The sequence below is a fragment of the Lactuca sativa genome, chromosome 9 (genome assembly GCF_002870075.4).
Source record: "Lactuca sativa cultivar Salinas chromosome 9, Lsat_Salinas_v11, whole genome shotgun sequence".
Classification (NCBI taxonomy): domain Eukaryota; kingdom Viridiplantae; phylum Streptophyta; class Magnoliopsida; order Asterales; family Asteraceae; genus Lactuca; species Lactuca sativa.
The window spans coordinates 11,404,391-11,425,439 of record NC_056631.2 but is presented as its reverse complement, the minus strand read 5'-3'; the positions used below and the strand labels follow the sequence as shown (position 1 = coordinate 11,425,439).

General features: G+C 38.4%; 1 long non-coding RNA gene across 1 annotated transcript; it reads left to right on the top strand.

Moving 5' to 3' along the window:
- The first annotated feature begins 975 nt into the window (after positions 1 to 975).
- On the top strand, positions 976 to 3,032 carry LOC111881257 (uncharacterized). Its single transcript, XR_006187080.2, has 2 exons — positions 976 to 1,712; positions 1,807 to 3,032. It is a non-coding gene; the product is annotated as an uncharacterized LOC111881257 (long non-coding RNA).
- The last annotated feature ends 18,017 nt before the right edge of the window (positions 3,033 to 21,049 follow it).

Below are 21,049 nucleotides of genomic sequence, written 5' to 3'. Positions count from 1 at the left end.
AATTGGCTCTAGGACATGGCATAAAAGCCCCAAATCTCACGACAAAAAGGAAACTATGAGCAAAGGAGTGAAGGTAATGACTTCATACCTTCAAATGCTCTGAAAAGTGACACCAACTCTGGATTCAAGGCTTCCTCTTGCACCACTATGAACTTCCTTCTCTTCCAAGCTTCAAATCACCACACCAAGGCTAGATCTTTGCTCAAAAACGGATATGGTGGCTAGGGTTCGATGTTCTGGATGAGGGGAGCAGTAAAGGAAACCTAAGGAAGAGAATGAGGTGCTTAAATAGTGCAAAAATTCCCAGATTTAGGGTTTCCCTCTTCAGACCGGATTCGCCGAGTCCATTCTCCGACTCGCCTAGTCGGTCACTTACTCCTCGACCCGGATCCCGATCGGACTCGCCGAGTTCCTCCTTGGACTCGACGAGTTGGCCCTTTAACTTAGGTTTTTCCTTTCCTTTCTTGGTCTTTCTGATTATGGGTGTTACAGATGATGATGATTATGATGCTTATGACCGGTATCATGAGTATTCGGTAGTAAGCTGATATGTTGGGCTCTTGATTTTAGTGTTGGGACAGATTTACTCTATTTTCCTTTAATTAAAGGATGAAGTTTTTCATTGGCCTGCCTATTATGTGAGTTTATGCTAATGTTTCATCAAGGAAACTTATTTATACCATTGATTCTTTTTAGTATTTATATCTATATGATGATAATTAATTTTTATGGATATTTTTGACTATTTTCAGTTTTTGTATTTGGAATTTGGATGGTGATATTGAATATATTGGATTAGGCACCAATACAACATCGAGTGGATCTGAAAAAAAAGGCAATATTGTCTCTTAAATAAGTGTAAAAAAGATATTTAATCCAATAAGACCGAAATGACCATATTGCCCTTAAGGACGAAATTAAGATTTAATCATTATCATGATCTTGGCTTATCCAGATAGGATTAGGTTGCTAAGAACCATTCAGGAGTTGCATCTTCATCTGTTATGAATGTAACAACAAGTTGTTTCTTTTTTTACTTATTGAGTATCTAGATCCAAAGATTGGGAAGGATGTTTCATTTGTTTGCCTAATATACTTTTTTCATTCCCTTCCCCTGTTTGTCAGTGGTTCCTTTTGGCATTGTTTACTAGAGACAAAGTAATCACACATGTTTGGTAATTGCTTTTCTAACAGGTCCGACTTCGACTTCTAACAAGTTTTATTCCTAATATCCGTTTCAAAGTAATCACAAGTTCGAGCACTAACTGCTTCGTTTTTTTATAATCAGATGTTCGAGCTCTAACTGGTTTGTTCAATGTTTATTTTGCTCTAATATATTAAACTTATCTTTTTTTTTTTGTTGCGGAACTTGGATTTTGCACCTGTACAATATCGAGAGGCATGAAGGATACATTTTGTCCTAAAACATGGTTCCTAAATTGTATTTGCATCTAAAATTGAACAAAAAATACATGTATTTGAATAAGACAATATTTTTTAAAAGTTTTCTTAAAATGAAAATCTGTGAAATGCAAGAAATAGTAATGTATGTTTATTGATTTGTTGATTAAATTATCTAACTTTCATATTTTTCTTATTCTAGCAATGTACTTTAAAATACTTATCCGGTTATAGCAATGTCATATTATTTGGTAAGAGTTTAGGAAACGATTTGAAGAAGATAGCCTTGTCAACACATCTGTTACTACAGTGTAGGATATTCCATTTTCCTTTTTTTTGTTATAGAACTTTAAAGTTTTGTTATTTTAGAGTTTTTTTTTTAAATGTGCTTTGAATAATTGACAGGTTGGTAAAGCTGGTGGGGCATAATGGAAGAAAAGAGAAACAAATTCAAAAGCAACAAATACATATTCGAAGATTAAACTATGATACATACGGTAGTTCTTAGCAAATAGAGAAAATAACAAAAAATGATTTTTATGTGCATGTGTATGACAATTTCAATGCTCAAAAAATTCAACCAAAAAGTTATAACTAAATAGCATGGGTTTAAGTTAACCTGCTAATGGCAGGTTCAATACTTATATATCTTAGTGCTCAAACATAGGTGGTTCATGGGAAGTACAAAACAATACTTTCTTTTATTATCTACAAATAGATGTTATAGTTGTAGAAATTAGAAATTATACACCCCCTTTTTATTCCAACAAGCAACATAGCTCTTATATTGATGCCTGTACACCATTCTGATGCCCGTACACCATTCTGGTCCTTAAGTTTGGTAAAAAAAATTAGTCATTACTCTGGTTGAAACTCAAACCAAATATCATGCCAATTAGTGGAGACTATTTAATCTATTTTATCAATTCCATGTTTGGTAATTTATAAATTCTAATTTTCTTTTGGAAATAAAATTTTCCTATATGTCAATGTATTTTACCAAAATAAACAAGTTACTTTGACTTATTTACAATTAATAGCAACCAACTTTCAAATTTTACTATTTTAGATTTTTATGTTTAATCAGCTTTTCTCTTTTTTTTATTCATCTAATTAGTTTAACCTATTTTAGAAATTAAGCTAATAAATTAAGACTTATTTTGAAATGTGTTCCATATGTTTCTTACAAATGTAACTTTAGTATGGTCTGTTTTTTTTCTTTGTGTTCCTTAATAGAGATTGGAGAAACAAAAGAAGATGTTGGGGCAAGTTTTTCCGAGAAAAGGTCAATTAAGTGGAGTACAATTCTCAAAGCCCCATAGTTTGTTTCTGCTCTACTTTTGCATTCCAATGTTTCATGTCTGTTTTTTGGTTTTAATGCAGATTTGGACTAACCATGGCTTTTTGGTATTCTTTTCAGGTTGATGAGGGGGCAAGTTAGTTCGTTTTCAAAGTTTCGATTGGTGTGTTTTATTTTTCTATAAGAGTTGATTGTGTTATCTTTCATGGTTTTGTCAAAACTTCAATTTATTGTTCGCCTTTTATTGTGTTTTTGTCTTTAATAATGTATGGAGTAGCTTTATGTTTGTTGACATTTTTATGTTTTAAAATGTATATGTTCTTGTGGCTAATTAGATTCTTTATTTCATAGATAGTGTTGTTGCTAATATGTTTTTTTTTCATATATGATTTGTTTTAATTAAGAATTATATAATAAGCATTATTATGTTATCGATTACTAAAGAAAAATTCTTAATATGTAACAGATTTTCCGCACAAAAAAAAAGTTATCTGAGATTTATTCATATAGTTTACCCATTTAAAAACAAAATTCTTTCATATTAATTTGAATCAATGCATTATGTAATGTTTAGGAAAACATAAGAGCACAACCAAAAAAAATGTGAACACGATGTATTGATTATGTATAGTGTATTTTTATTTTTAACAAAGAAGAAACGAAATTATAATTTTATTTTTAACTATATGTAATGAGAAGTTTACAAATTACTTCTCTCATTCTTTCATACTGAAACATTTATTATTATAAATATGTAAACATTCTTTGTTGCTGCTGAATCAACAAACCTTCAGTCAACTTCTTCATTCTTTAGTTTGATTCAAAATAAATCACATTAAATAACAAAATGTTGCATTGTTGATTGTATCTTGAATCACATAAACTACGAACACCTTGTAACAGAGAGGGATAAACAATTCGATACTTAAAGATTGCATCTTTAAAACTAATCGCCGAAAAGAAATTGTTCAGCAACCACACCCCTCTCCCATTTTTCATCGTCCCTAAAGGCTATGGCAAGTGACAAACAGTTTTGAGGCACATGAGGATTAACACCTTCTACACGAGTCAAATTTTGAGTTTGCAACGGAAGCACATATCAAAGCCCACAAAATTAGGGTTTCATTTTTTTTTATTGAAAGTACTCTCACTGCTCACATATCTTATTATTGTTATTCCATAAATTCAATGAATCTGAATTCTTTATCTACTTATATATATATATATATATATATATATATATATATATATATATATATATATATATATATGAAACTATTTCTTTTCAGATTTCGTGTTTGCTAGAATGACTCTTATTGATATATGTTTATAAATAGGAAACTATTTTGCGCAAAAAACTAATCGTCTTTAGAAACTAATTTAGGAAAAAACCATTCACACTCGTTGCTTGGCGCGGGTAAACGGGTAGTATATATATATATATATATATATATATATATATATATATACACACAGTGTGTATATATATATATATATATATATATATATATATATATATATATATATATATATATATATATATGGCTAGGTTAATTTGTTTATTACATTTATTGTGTGCTAGAATGCATCAATAGGAATTTCGTAAAATTAAATAAAGATAGATATTAAATGATTTCCATAATTGTATACATATTAAATGATATCTATAATTATAATTTTCTTTTTATGGAAACTAATTAAATTCATCATTTATGTCAATAATAATATTCTTTCAGAATGAATTCGTATCTAGGTTTTTATGTTAGCAATAACATTCTTTCAGAACTCACTTGCTTAAAATACAACAAAGTTGTATGAAATATGAAGAGTGAAAGTGTATTCTAGTATAATATACTTTCGTTCTACTTGAATACACTCTTATTCTTGTAGATACGAATTCATTCTGAAGAATATTACTGTTGCAATTAATGACGAATTTAATTAGTTTCCATAAAAAAGAATGATAAGTATGGATATCATTTAATATACATTTAATGTTTACTAAATTCTTATTGGTGTATTCTAGCACACAATAGATGTGAGAAAAATTTGAACCTCTCTCTCTATATATGTATATATATATATATATATATATATATATATATATATATATTAGTCTTCTAAATAATACCAAAATAATGGGTCAAATAGGTGTCCCATATGCTCCATGGATGCTCCATGGTGTTTTTGTACCCATGGATCATGGAAATGAAAGGCCATGACAATTAGGGTTTACATGGTGTAACCCTAATTCTGACACACTATATAAGCATCTTATTCTTGTCAAAATCGGCCACCATGAGAGACTATGAAGGAATGGTGGGGGCTAGCCGATTTCATGAAGTGTATCATTTCTCTCTAAGTTATTCCAAGTGCATTTGATGTTGTGTGAACCATTTGAGGTGTCATACTTGGGGCACTAGGCTCTCGAGCTTCATGGAGTCAAGCTACATCAACAAGGCATGTATTCTAACTTGTTATATTACTCAAGTATCAAAATAAGGCATGTACAACAAGGCGTGTATTCTAACTTGTTATATTACTCAAGTATCAAAATATTGTATGCTGGATAGGGTAATACCTTGGAATATTCATATTTGCATGTATAATATAGAAAACATAGATCCAAGGTATTTTGGGTTGCATGTATACTTAGGAGTGTTAGAATGCTCATAACCCAATAGTTTAGTCCTTAGTATTTTTTGTATACTTTCTTTTCTCCTAAAAATAAGAGTTGTACACAAAGGTGGATAGAAATTTTCCAAGTACTTATGTCTAATATTCTCTCCATATTCGAAAGTATAAGTGAGCTATAAACAAGATTTTATTTACTATCGTTGTTCATAATACTTAGATTACTCTGATTGTATTCGTACTCGATTAAATTTCTACTTCAGTACGGGGACATGGTTGGCTTTTCAGTACCGGTACTTCAATAACACGAACCTGACCTTTGTTGGGACTCAGGATCCAATCATAGCCATGAGGTGGTTGTCTGACGTGGAGGGGAGTTTCTGCACATGCTCATGTCATGTTGAACGGAAGGTTAGTTGTGCTCTGAACCTACTGAGGTCTGGAGCAAAGAACTGGTGGAGATTGATGACGAGGTCATATTCTGATGTGCAGCGAGCGACAATTACTTGGGATCAGTTAAGGGAGATGTTTTGCGCTCGCTAAATTCCACGGGTTGTGTGAGAGCGGCTATCACAAGAGTTTTTGGATCTGAGATAGGGTACGGGGACGGTGTCGGAGATCACCCGCATGTTCACTGAGAGGGAGATGTTTTGCCCAGAGTTTGCATCCGAGAAGGCTTAGATGACTCATTATCTGAGCATCCTCAAGACTGAAATCAGACAGTTTGTTACTACCCAATGATGTGACACATTACTGGAGTTATAGGAGGTCGCTAGGCGGCATGAGCTTGATATTGAGCTGCATTTGAGAGAGCAGAGGCAGGCCTCAGCACAATTGCAGCCAGCGCCGAAGCAATCCAAGACCGCTGATTCTAGGTCCGGAGGTCAGCCCGGCCATACTTGTGGGAAGTGCGGGAAGGCTCATTCGGGGGTTTGCCGATCTGGTAGCGGGTACCACAAGTGTGGCAAGTAGGGCCACATTGCAAGGAATTGTAGGCAGCAGACTCTAGCTTCTGGGGTCAGACTTTGATACCATTGTGAGCAGGTAGGCCATATGAAGGCCTAGTGTCCCATACTAGCCGTCAAGCCGGCACAAGATCCCGTGCCACCTACACTGAGGATTACTGACGGGAGTCAGGGTAGATCAGAGCCTATGAAGGCTCGGGGATGGGCCTTTCAGCTTACAGTCGAGGAGGCTAGGACAACACCAGATGTGGTTTTTGGTATGTTTCTATCCCTTATCTTATTGATTATATCTGTTTTATGCTTATATGTTTGTACCTATGATTAGGTACATTCTTAGTGAACGCCTTAACTACGTTGGTATTATTTGACCTCGGGGAAAGTTGGTCTTTTGTCTCTCAGTCGTTTATTAGGGAGTTCGGTTTGCCAGTAGGAGAGCTAGACTGTCCGTTACGAGTCTCTATCGCCAACGAACACAAGGTTTCCACTTCTTTAGTCTATCGGGGTTGCGTGTTGGAGATCTTCGGGGTATCTTTTCTGATAGACTTGATTATGATTCCCATGGGGGATGTATGTGTGATTATGGGAATGGATTGGCTTAGTCGCTTCGGTGCCATGATCGACTACGAGGGTCAGCGGGTGGTAGTTCAAACCCTAAGTGGGGGAGAACTGGTTATCAACAACGAGGGCACCAGATTGGGTTCAGGGTTTTGCTCATCAACCAGGGATCGATAGTATATTCAGCATGGGTGTGCGGGTTATTTAGCGTATGTGGTGGTTACGCGGTTCAGGGATTAGGCTTCGGTTTCGGATGTTCTGGTCGTCAGGAAGTTCGTTGATGTGTTTCCGGAGGAGTTACCCGGAGTGCCTCCGAAGAGACAGGTTGAGTTCATGATCGACCTAGTGTCAAGTGCGGCCCCTATCGCCAAGGCGCCATACCGATTGGCGCCACCAGAAATGCAAGAGCTATCATCACAGCTGCAGGAACTGTTGGGCAAGCAGTTCATTAGTTTGAGCAGTTCTCCGTAGGGAGCGTCGATTCTCTTCGTCAGGAAGAAGGAAGGTTCACACCGAATGTGCATTGACTATCGGGAGTTGAACAAGTTGACGGTGAAGAACCGTTATCTACTTCCGAGGATAGATGATCTCTTCGATCAGCTGCAGGGAGTATCTTGGTTCTCCAAGATAGACCTAAGATACAGGTAGCATTAGGTCAGGGTTAGGGAGGAGGACGCGTAGAAGACCACGATCCGGAATCGTTATGGATATTATGAGTTCGTGGTGATGCCGTTTGGGCTCACCAACGTGCTGGTAGTATTTGTGGGTTAGATGAATCGGGTTTGCAGACCGATGCTCGATCGCTCGGTCATTGTGTTTATAGATGACATCTTGGTGTACTCCAAGACCAGGGAGCAGCATGAGGAGCATCTCCGTGAGCTACTGGGGTTCTGAGACGAAAGCAGTTGTATGCCAAGTTGTCGAAGTGCGAGTTTTGGTTACGAGAGTTTCAGTTCCTTGGACATCTCGTTAACCAAGTGGGGATTTTGATCAATCTGGCGAAGATCGAGACAGTTATGCAATGAGATTGGTTCCGAAATCTCCTTCAAACATCAGGAGCTTCTTGGGATTAGCAGGGTACTATCGGAGATTCATATATGATTTCTCCAAAATTATGGTACCCCTCACTTGTCTGACGAGGAAGGGGTTGTTTTCTGGTGGGGCCCTGAGCAGCAGATTGCATTCGAGACGCTGAGACAACGACTTTGCAAGGCGCCAGTGTTGACACTCCCTGAGGGGGTCGAGGATTTTGTGGTGTTTTGTGATGTATTGGTGGTTGTCGATGCCAACAAAATAAATAACCCTAAATATTTTACACTAAAATAGTGTATAGTGGTAAAGGGATCCACGGAGATTGGTTCAATTTGTTACTCAATGAAAATCTATTTGTAAAAATACTTGTTAAATAACAATAAAAATAAAAATGAGGGGTTTTGGTCTTTTGAAATACTTGAAACAAACTAAAACTAAACTAAGATTTAAATGAACAATTTAACAAAAACAAGATTTTGATGTAAAATCAATAAGGGAAAGATGGTTGACTTAAAGTTTCCTCACTTTGACTTTTGATGAACATATCATTAGAATCCAATGGTGCAATACTTGTTTTAAATCCTTAATTTGGCTATAGTAATCCAAGAAGCTTGAGATTACCTAGACTTTTCTTAGTTGTTAAAATGGTTAGAGAAGCTCATAACAATTTCCTTAGTCAAAGTCACAATTTCCATTAAGCATGTAATTAGTGAAAGTCAACTAGCATTAAGAACCAAAAAGTCACCAAATCCAATAGGAGTAAAATGCTTTCACTACCATGTTGGAGGAAATGTTTTTATGATTGTGTGAAGCAAAAACAACACAAAAATCATTTGTTGCTTGCTAATTTGAGGATCCTTTACTTAATCAAGAAATTAGCCAACTAATCACCACAAACACATTTAAACTCATGAACTAAAACATACAAGTAGTGATAAGATGTTAAAACACAAAACATTCCCATAAAGATTTAAGAACATGTTCATGGATTCTTCAACATTCAACAAAAGTTCAAAGGATTCAACAAAAGTCAACCAATATTAGTTTAGCCAAGCATGGCTAAACTCAAAGAAACAAAGTTAGAGAAGATTATACCAAACATTAAACAAGAATCAAGAGATGAAAAGATGATGTTCTTGAGGTTTTCTTGGCCTTCAAAAATCTTCAAAACTCCAGAGAGAATGCTCAAAAATCGGATGTCTAAGTGTTTGTAAAAGTGGCACAGCAACCTTCCCTATATAGCTCAAAAGAAGAATTTCCGGAATTGCCCCTGCAGGGGGTTGCACGACCCGCGTGCTGTTGCGCGGGTAGCCCGCGTGCTTAGCTGCGTTCTTGTGTAATTTGGGCTCTTTTGTGATTTGGGCCTCCAATGAATTAGCCTATTTGCCCAGAACGAATCCACTAAGCTTGTAACCCAATATTCTTCATGTTTTCTTCAATTTAAGCCCAAGATGACTTTTCCAAATCACCCATAGCTCGTAAACTCGCCCGGTTAGTAATCTCCACACGCTCGAATATTCTTCCGGTTCTTGCAAATTCAAATTTCTTTTTCTCCAAGCCTTCAAATAATCATCAAGCTCGCTCCATGCATCATCTCCACCATCCATCAAGCCTAAGATCCTTGTTGTCCACCAATTCTCATCGCTTTCCATACATCCCGAACATTCCCGCTCCATTAATCTCCATGAAATATGCAATAAAGTTCACGAAACTAGAAAGTACCCGAAATAGGCCATAAAATAACAAAAAGGAAAATATGCATGGAAATTATCTAAATTATGAATGAAATATGCTAAAATAAACTATAAAAAGAAGTAAATAAAATAAACTATCATGTATCGCTCACCAGATTGGGAGCGGTCCGTATACAAAGGGGACGGGTGATAGCATATGAATCGCAGAAGCTGAAGCCGCACGAGATGAGATATCCCACACACGATCTGGAGTTGGGAGCGGTGGTATTCGCTCTCAAGATTTGGAGACATTACCTCTATGGGGTCCGCTGTACCATATACACGGACCACAAGAGTCTGAGACACATCATGTATCAGCCGAATCTGAACATGAGACATCGTAGGTGCTTACCGTGTTATGTGATATGTGCTTCAGGTACTTCTCAGGATCGCGGGAAGACGCCGACTTGATTGTACACACGAGATGGAGTTATGTTTTGAGGCTCCTGGATTTTTATTCAACAATTTATGGATATGTTTTGATAATTTGATACTTTGGGGTTTTTGTGAAATGTGTTAATGGGAATTATGTGATTTTAAAATAAAAAATTTGTGTGAAAATTTACGGTGTTAGAATGCCAAAATCTCTTCTTTAGAAAGTTAACTTTTAGTCTGTAGGAAAGTTGGAAACACCTCAAAAGTCTAATGAAACTCATTAAATTACTAAGAGATCACTTGCCCAATAAAATAACCTTGTTAGTATCTTGTACATATGAAATGGTATGACCATGTCGAAGGAGATTGATTCCGTGAGGCACATTAACTAAGACTAAAGCTTTTTGTCGTCTCATAATCCATTTACTCCACTTCAATCAAAACATTTATTTTCCCATTAATTGAGTCGAGAGGGCTCTATTTTAAGGAGTTGAAAACTGTAGAAACTTAAGAACGTGAGTGATGAAAGAACTTTCGTATTTTTTGTATATCTCTGATTAGAAAACAGATACAAGGAATTTATACAGGGATAATAACAATAGAGACTTATCTTTAGCCTATTCTCTAGGAACTAGATAAACTATACAAAACAACTTCCCTTACTTTGCTCTTGTCAACACTCCCCCTCAAGGTGGAGAATGTATATCTATCATTCCTAACTTGTCAAGAGAGCAATGAAAAACTCTCCCACATACAGCTTTAGTCAGCATATCAGCAAGTTGATCTTCAGAGGACACATGAGGAAGTTCCACCGTTTTCCTATCAAGATGATCCTTGATAAAATGCCTATCAATTTCAACATGTTTAGTCATGTCGTGTTGCACTGGGTTATTAGCAATCTTTACAACAGATTCATTATCACAATGCAATTGCATTGGAGACATTAGAGATATTCCCAGGTCCCTTAAGATTCTCTTTATCCATAGTAACTCACATATGCCATGTACCATTCCTCTAAACTCAGCTTCTGCACTTGACCGGGAGACAACCTTTTGTTTCTTGCTCCTCCAGGTCACGACATTTCCTCCAACAAATGTAAAATATCCTGATGTTGACTTTCCATCCATTCTATCTCCTGCCCAGTCCGCATCTGTATACCCAATAACTTGATGACATTGTTTTTTTCCAAAGAATAAACCCTTACCCAGTGAGGATTTGAGGTACCTCAATATTCGATATACTGCATTCATATGGTTTTCACTTGGTGCATGCATGAAACGACTAACAATGCTCACAGCATATGCTATGTCTGGACTTGTGTGCAACAAGTAGATAAGCTTCCCAACTACTTTTTGGTACCTTTCTCTATTAGCTGGAACTTGGTTTGGAAGAATAGATAACCCGTGATTAGTTTCAATGGGGGTATCAGCAGGTCTACAGTCCATCATACCAGTCTCACTCAACAAGTCTAAAATATACTTTCGCTGGCACATAGTAATCCCAGATTTTGATCTAGCTACCTCGATCCCTAAAAAATACTTTAGGTGTCCAATATCCTTCAATTCAAACTCAATGGCCAGTAAGTCTTGTAGTCTTGCCATTTCCTCTGGGTCATTTCCAGTCACGACCATATCATCTACATACACGATCAAGGCTGTCACCTTCTTGTTATCGATTTTCACAAAAAGTGTGTGATCTGCATCACTTTGTTTATATCCGATTTCTTTCATAACACTCGAGAATCTGCCGAACCAAGCACGTGGGGATTGTTTTTGTCTGTACTGATGGGTTTTGGTCATAAGAACATCCTATGTGCTCATACAAACCCTAATGCTTGGATCTAGGTTTCTCTATTGTACATGCAAGTTATCCAAGACTATAAACCCTAATTCTAGCATATGGAAATTGATATTAACATATAATTAGGTTTAAGATGTTACCTTGATTGTTATGTAGTAATAACAATCCCAATTCCTCCTTGAATTGACTTTGGAAGGCTTAGAGTCACAAGTGTCACTCCTCTAATGGCTCACAAACACCATAAGCAAGAGGATGAAGAGGAGAGAGGATGGAGGCTGCCAAAAATGTGTGAAAACCCTAGCAAGATGCTTGTCCACATTTTTGGTCCTTAAGGGATCTATTTATATTGAGGCTATTAGGGTTATCTAACAAGGAAACCCTAATTTAGTTGCTTAAGCCCTAAGCAACCCATGGAGCCCTTTCCATAAGGCCTTGGACGATTTCATATGGGCTTCCCCCATAGAATTCGTCCACCTTAAAATAAAAGGCAATCCATGGCCCAAATTGCAATTATCTTATAATTGCAATTCCAGTCCCTTAAGTTTAATTAATCTCTTTTAGTCACAAAACTAATTACCAATTAATTATTGACTAATATTAATTAAACAATATGATTTCTCCTTTAATATATTATTCCCATAATATATTAATAAATCATATTTAATCCTTTCTCTCCATAATTCATCCTATCAAGTTGCTTTGGTGAAGGCAACCCAAAAGGACCATGCACCATCAGGTCAAGTACATACCAAAATAGTTATGGACTTAGACACTAATCCAACTGTCTCCCACTTGGATAAGTCTAATAACTATTATGCGTATGACTTCAGATCCTGATCTGCAATCGTAGCTTTCCAAAGCCGCTATCAACTCTGATCCTATCAAATACGCGTGTCCTTAGATAAGGGGTCATATATTCCTCCATTCTAGATATCATATGAGATATGATTTCAAATCATTCTCTTTGTACTATATCTCGATTCCCGATTTATGACGACTGACTAATTGAACAAATCAAATTAGCCCTAGCCCGGCCGAGTATTTACGTTTTTCATCACTAAATCATCGAGGGGCCCAAAGATATCGCTTTTATCCTACTTTGGATAAAAGGAACGGATAAACTTTGATACAATGCTTGCTTGCACTCACTCACCGAATCACACACAACAATATGTTTTATAACACCAAGTTACTAGTGCGTTTACATATTATCAATGTGCAACCGATTTGCAAGATACAACTCACACATCTCGGTTTCAAGAATATAAGATGTTATCGTCTCACCAATCACTCGTGATACAATTCATGGAGTGATCCAAGTAAGCGTGGGTTTAATCCAATGCTCAAATCATATTCATAAGCACTCGTGAACGTTGCAGCAAACATTTGCTTATGTCTAATACTCTTTTAGACAATCCACACACCAATTCACGACAGTCTTCATTCATATCTACTTCCAACATATGAACGACTGTGGCCCATTCGAATAATTCGATTATTCTTAATAAACTTAATTATTCTGGAAGTCAAAACATGCAAAGTGAAACACAAGAATAATACTAATCCCATATGGCCCCAAACCTTTGAGCATAAATTAAACACCTTTTATTTATCACTATATCGATTACTCATTATTTGTTGTTTCGGTTAATCAACTTCTTACTTGAATTACAACACTTGTCCCATGCTCCTAGCATGCACACAATGTTTACCTATGGTTCTTACTTTGTGAAATAGATCAAATTGAACACACTTCCAATCATTCTCATTTCACAACTCCAAATCCTTTTTCATAAGTGAAAGAATATCAAATTCTTGCTACTTATAGAATATGCTAGATTCTAATATTCTATGAAACGATCCTTTCGTAATGTCACTGCACCAAAGTCACAAAGACTATTGCCAATGATGTTACAAAGTCCTCTATCGGAGATTGTTACAAGACAATTCCATAGACGTGATGTCTCTCACTCAAAGTACATTCTTTGAACATCCTTTTGCATAGAAGTTTCTAATCTAGTCATAGATTTCTCAATATTCAATTCCCAATATGGACACACTTCCATATGTTCCATATGACAACTCATTCTTAATAGAATCTTTTCTATTCATAATAAAGTCGATATGGTCCATCCACTATGGAAACATTTCCATATTTTCCAATACTATACTTCCAACTACTCACAAGCGACCAATCCTCGTCGAACTTTGGATTGTCCTTTGATAGTTGTTTAATTCTTTTAGTCAAAACCAATTCTAGTCCCTTTTCCCTCTAAATGCGTTCGACATTTGGAAAATTTTAGAATGGTCAAACATTAAAGCATTTGCAATCGATTCTTTACCCGAAGCGTATGGGACACGACGCATAATGTTTTATTTGCTATGTTCTCAAAATTCGAATTGTGAAGAGGAATGCCGTAATCATAATCGAAATTTTAAGAACACACTATGTACCCTTGACTAAATTTATTAACATTTCTCAACCTAAGCCTTTAGATTTGAAATGAAGCATAATTTTCTCTCCCTTAATTATAGCAAAACAACCTTTCAACTCTTACAACTTTGCAAAGTATGACTCTTGTTTTCTATAATTAATATTGCTAACCTTGCAATACTTTCCTTAATAATCATACAATCATAACATTTATGCTCCCGCTATCATGATGATTATTATAAAACATAACACTTATGCTCCCACTAGCTTTGACATGTATTCATAAACATCTTAACTTTCAGAAAAACAATGCTTATTAAATTTCTTAAGTCCATGTTTCTAATGTTTAATGCTTTGATAATCGTTTATCAAGGCTTCTTGAACTTATACACCTTTGCCTTCGATAGTTCATATGTGTGTCTAAACAATTAAGACTAATTGCCAAACCTCACAATTCAAATTATGGAAAGGGATACCGTAACCATAATCGAATTTGAGAATGCAATTTTACAATCACTATCTTCTTAAAATCTCTCTTAGTGAAAGCATTTCCTCACAATCATTTTCATGAAGGAGGAAATCTTATGACACTTAGATTTAAACGGTGTATTTGTTCCTATCCATGTGAATTTGTCAAAACCAAAGTTTACGATAAATTCATACTCATATGGATCGAACTTTCTTAATCTTAATTTCTTGCCTTATGGTAGCACAACTGCCCACCATGTCTTCCAAGTAGTTAAGTAGCTCACCCTTTCCTATCAATGTACCTTTCATTGATTAAGGTGCCTTGCCTTTTATGCGTTCAAAATGAGAACTCATAGAACTCTCATGCATAATTAACTCGATTGGATTGGCATAGAACCAAAATAATGTCATCACGATAGGTTTTAAACCTTAACTCGTGTGCTAGTGATGATCGATAAGGTTTATTTGATTTGTTCCTGAAACCTTTCAAGACCATTAAGACTCCCACTTACTCCTTTACATATAAGATTCTCTTGTCAAAACATTTCTTGACAAACAAATATTCAAGAGTTAGTGTAGTTTTTATCAAAACACTTCATAAATTGGTCTTAGTTGGTCTTTGTCTTATCCAAGACATCACAACTTTCCACATTTGATGAATGTTATAAACCTTTCTAATTCTTATCACTCAATGTCACAATCTTAACTCTAAGACTTGTTTTGGAACGAAGTATGATTTACTTCTTGATTTAACCATTTCTTCAATTCTTGATTCCTCTTCTTAAACATACAATTGTACTAAGACTCACTTAGAGGATCAATTGAGATATGGTTCTTAATCATTAAGACCTATCATAAAGCATAAAAGCTACTCTCCCTTCTTCTTAGAATGGAGAAACTTTTATCTTTCTGCTTACTTGATTCTTCTTATTCGTTTTGTTATTGATTTAAACCTTTTTAATCAATTCCGAATTACACTTAATCTTATAAGTATAATCATATTTACTAAACTTTTAGTAAACCATGACGAATATCTTTGTTACTCTTATGGTGGACTTTATCAACACGCAACTTTGTGTGCTCTATCTCCTAGTCCTTCACTTGACACTTTGTCAATGAAATAGTCTAATTTCCAAATATGAAATTTCTCATTCATCGTGCAACCAAGTTGCATGATTCCAAGTTTCTGTCCAATTGAAACTTGGGAGATGAGAAACTCTCTCTATTTGGTAAACTCTCGACTTTCCATAAATAACATAATAAGAACCAAATCCATTATTGCTAATAATAGAGACATTCAAACATCAATTTTTCATATACGCCATTGCAAGGATAAATAAATAATCAAAATTTATTTTATTGCGGAAAAAATTTGTCCTTACAATGCAATTCATTGAAAAACTATGCTAATACATATTTCTTAGCAATCTAATTCTGACTCTAAGTAGTAGCTCAAGAATCTAATCTTTGAGAAATGCGATCGAAATCCATTCCTTCACGGTTAGATTCTGCTCACTTCTTCCCTTAAGCTTCCTTTCTTTTCTTCGATCCTACAAAACATCAATTGTAATCTTATCACATTATGTATTAAGAATCTAGAATAGAAGCTTAAAAGAGTTAGTTTGTAACACCCAAATTTTGAAAGCCAAGAAAGTAAAGGAAAACCTAAATTTAGGAGGGACTCGGCGAGTCCAAGGAGGAACTCGGCGAGTCCGAGCGGGATCCAAGTCGAGGAGTAAGTGACCGACTCGGCGAGTCGGCCAAGGTGACTCGGCGAGTCTGGTTTGTGCGAGGAAAACCCTAAATCCGGGGCTTGGAGCCTATTTAATCGCCTCATTCTTCTTCCTAGGGCTTCTTTACTGTCTCTCACACCCAAAACGCCGCACCCTAAGCCTCCATTGTGCTCATTCAAGCTTTTAGCCATTTTTGAGTGATTTAGAAGAAGAAGAAGTGGGAATCTTTGAAGCATCAAGGAATGGCCTTGGATCCGAAGTTTGGGGAACATTTCAAAGCATTGGAAGGTATTAGTTTGTTTCCCTCCTTCAGATCTTCTTTGATTATGAGTTTTGGGGCTTTTAAGCCATGTCTAAGATCAATTTCAAGCTTGAGGTCTAGATCTGAGGTTGCTACCTCAGATCCATGCTTGTTTTGGTTTATAATCCCGTAAAGTATCAGCCATTGGGTGGATTTTGGAGCCTCTTGGTCTTAAACCCTAGTTTATGGTGGATTGTGCCTAGATCTCCTTTTCTACACGTAAAGTTTGCAACTTTACGTGGGGAATAGGCTTGGGAAGGGTAGATCTACAGTTTGGAGTCCATGCATGACTCGAAAGTCCTCTGCATGTAAGTAGATCCGAATAGACTCGGCGAGTCCTTCGAGTGGACTCGGCGAGTAGCTTGAAGATGAGGAGGAACTCGACGAGTGGGATGAACAGCTCGTCGAGTCGGATGAAGATGGGCATGAACTCGGTGAGTTGGATGAACAACTCGACGAGTTGGATGAAGATTGCCTTGTGCTCGGCGAGTCTGTTCTTAGACTCGGCGAGTCAAGTCGCGTAGTCCCAAACCCTTCGAGTTAAGACTCGAGTCAACGAGTCGAGCAAGGACTCGGTGAGTTGGTCAGGACAGGATTCGGGAATCAGTAGACTCGGCGAGTTAGGGGCTGACTCGGCGAGTCAAGTCGCGATTGGAAGGACTTTGAGCATAAGAACTCGGCGAGTCAGTAAGTGAACTCGGCGAGTAGGGTTGACCTGGAAGGTTGACTTTGACCAGGACTTTGACTTTGGCAAGAGTTGACTTGGTTGACCTTTGAAGGTCAGTTAGACTAAGTGTTATGTTGATATTGGTAGCTCGGGGAGTGGAGCAGCAGTTCGGAGTCAGTGGTCAGGTAACGGTCAAAGGGATTAGCAGCAGCAGTTCAGCAGTATCAGGTGAGTTTCCCTTTGTGTGAATGGGTCTACGGCCACAATGTCGGCCCATGTAGTTATGAGTAGAAGACCCGGGGGTTAGCCCTAGGCACAGTATGCTAGAATGATACTCGGGACGAGGTCCAATGATAGAGGGCGGGTGCCCAAGGAATGGTTTATGTGATAGTTTATACTTGTTGTCTGTGTGATACTTGTATGTGCCTGGTAGGGAGTTGAGTGCGGGCGAGGTCCCGTATCTCACCAATAGCAGAGTGTGGATGGTGTTCCACATCTCAGTAGCAGCAGAGCAGGGGCGAGGCCCAAGTCAGGAAAGGAGTGAGTGTGGGTTGGGCCTGTATCTCACTACCAGTAGGAGCATGGACGGGGTTCCGTGACTCATCAGTAGCAGGTCAGGGGCGGGGCCCAGAGATAGGCGAGGCCTTAGGACAAGATCCGTTAGTATGTGTTTAGCTTATGTGAGATGTTTATGTGCTATTATATGTTAGTGGGCGAGGCCCTGTGACAGGCGAGGCCTACGTGAAACAGATCTGTATCCGAGCGGGGCTCGAAGCCAGGCGGGGCCTGGAGCGGCGGGGCCGTTGTAGCGGGCGAGGCCCGAGGTAGTGGGCGAGGCCTAGGATAGCGGGCGTGGCCCAGTATGTGCAGTATGTGGTTATGCATGGTATGCGGTAGGGTGGGGAACTCACTAAGCTTCGTGCTTACGGTTTTCAGTTTTGTTTTCAGGTACTTCCAGTAGCGGAGGGAGGAGCTTGGGGTGATCGCATGGCACACACCATAGATTAGTCAGCCTGGGAATGTTTACTCTGATAATGAACATGTGTTTTGAGAACTTATACTCAGATTATGTTTTGGAATGATGTCTTTACTTAAAGTAATGTTTTATGAAAAGAAATTTTTGGTCTTGAATTTTGTGACGTTACAAGTTGGTATCAGAGCCTTGGTTTGAGGGATTCGGACATGCTCTCGGGTGTGTCTGAACTCAAACTGAGGAATTGGTATAGAAGTTTTCAAAATGTAAAGACAGTTTTGTAAAAAGAGAGTTTTGGGAAAGAAAACAGTTTTAGAAAAGCAAAAATAATTCAGAAGAAAAGAACTTTGACAAGAGAAAAAGGGTGTGGTGCATGCAATCAACCGAGCTCAAGTAAGTACCCCAAAATACCCATACAAGTTTATGTTTTGATTATCAGTTAGTAGAACAACATGCTAGAATAGGGCTAAGTATTTAGGGATGATGCCTTATGTGCGTGTTATATGTGCTTTCGAGGTGCATGATAGTGCTGATTAGACAGTATTAGGATCGTCTGTTTAGGTTATGCCTGAGTCTATGAGTTTGTGTGGGTCTATGAGTTTATGTTGCATGCTAGTCCAGTTTCTTGCTATGTGGATATGATTGCTTGAGTATGTTGTGGTTAGATTTTCCCTTGTCTGAATGCTACTTGCTTTGTGCATTGTGGGATTCTGAGTGATGGAAGTTAGCCCTTAGGTGGATACGTCACGCCACATGTGATCGGGTTTGAATAATCTCAGAGTGCTGGATTTGGCCCTATTGCGTAGCTCTCGTCTGAGTCCAACCGTTGTAGGGATGAGTCTCTTACTCGAAGGATTATCTGAGCCTCGTCACATGTGATGGTATCCAGGTAATGGCTAATTGGCATCACAAGGAGACCTTCAGCAGCTGAGGACCGGTTTGAGCTGAGTTAGAGGTTTCCCTAGGGTAAGCCTAGGATGAGATAGTGCTGGGAGCAGTGGTAATGGATAAGGGACCTGGTGGAGTCGAGGCAATTCTTGAGGAAAGTACGGATAGATGTGGAAGGTAATATGGGCCCGTACTACTGAAAGCAGAGGATCCGTACTCGATTCGGGAAAGGCCGAGACAAGACCAGGAACCTGATAGGGTATGTGTTTGGTCGCACAGCAGTGATAAGTATTCTGATAGAGGATGTATTATATTTTCAGTATGGTGACATTCCGGGAGAGACCAGCGGGTGGATCAGGCGCCGGAGAGGGATTAGGCTCAGGTTCTAGAGCCGGGCAGCTTGATGATCAGATAAGGGATTTCAATTCCACGGAGATTGTGCGCAACATCATTGATCAGACTCCAGTGATTTTTGGTTCGGTTAGAGAGGCCATCGTGGAGCTTATGGACGGTCATCTTGAGGCCTTTAGGGCCGAGATAGTATCAGGACAGTTTGGGGCTCATCTGGAGCCTAGTTCTTATGGAATTCGGGGATCCATCAGAGAGGCGGATTCCATTTCAGGCTTTTGCCATCAGGAGTCAGGAGTGAGTGGGGCACCCTGTCTCTAGGAGAGACCCTTGCATGACTGGGTAATTAATGAGGTTTCGCTAGTCATTCGCGAGGAGTTGCCCAACATCATTGAGCGGGTCACGGGTCGGGTGACCGCTAAGTTCCAGGGACAACCAACTGCTGTTCATATGGTTGACGGAGTAGTCGGGGTCACACGAGAGCAGGAGATTGGTTTGGATGGGCAACTCGGAAAAAGGAAGCGGGCACGTGTTGCAGGGAGATTGGGAAGGAGTGTGGAGTCTCACTCAGCTGACTTGGGCGCTGGAGGTCAGGAGGACCTAGAGGTGTGTGGTAAGTGTGGAGGGACTCATGGGTTTGCTTGTCACAAGTTCAGGTGTTTCAAGTGCGGGGAAAGGGGGCATGTGTATCGGGATTGTAAGCAGGATCAGAGATGTTTTCATTGTCACCAGCCGGGTCATTTCAAGTCTCGATGTCCCGTCTTGGTGGTGGAGAGAGTTCAGGGCCAGGCGCCCACCGTTCCGCAAAAAGTCAAGATCGAGCCGCACTAGATCGCAGGTATGTAGTTTGAATCCTTCCCTTTGTAGTAACTCCATTGTTATGGTATTGCATCGATGTTAGTAGGCATGTATCAGTGAGTATTATATTACCTGCTTGTGATCGAGTTATATGCCATCTGCATACCTTGGATATTCGAATGGTAGTGAGTGGATGAGCCCTATTGGAGAAGGTTACATAGGATGCAGTAACTGTAGCATGCTTGGGAGGGACTTGGTATGTCTCGCTAGATCGGAGTTGTATAGTGTTGGAGATGGATTGGTTGGATCCCTAGCTATGGTAAGCTTGGGTTCCTCAGCAGATTGATTATGGAATGGTGGCAAGGATTGGGATTTCTTTTTGAGTTTTGGGCAACAAGGGGTAAGCAGGATCGAAGTGGGGGAGAATCCTCCGAGTGTGCAAAGGTAGGAACACGTAGATCCCGAATGAGTGTGCGATCTCCGAGAAGGAAAAGAAGTAGTTCATCATTTGATGGATTAAGGATTTCAGGGTTGGGAGTTTGAGAAACTCCCCATCAGCTAGTGCGTGTGATGGCAATGGATAGTGCGTAGTTGGGAATTTGGGTTGTGGATCGCCCGAAGGACTCGAGGGAGTCGGAATGAGG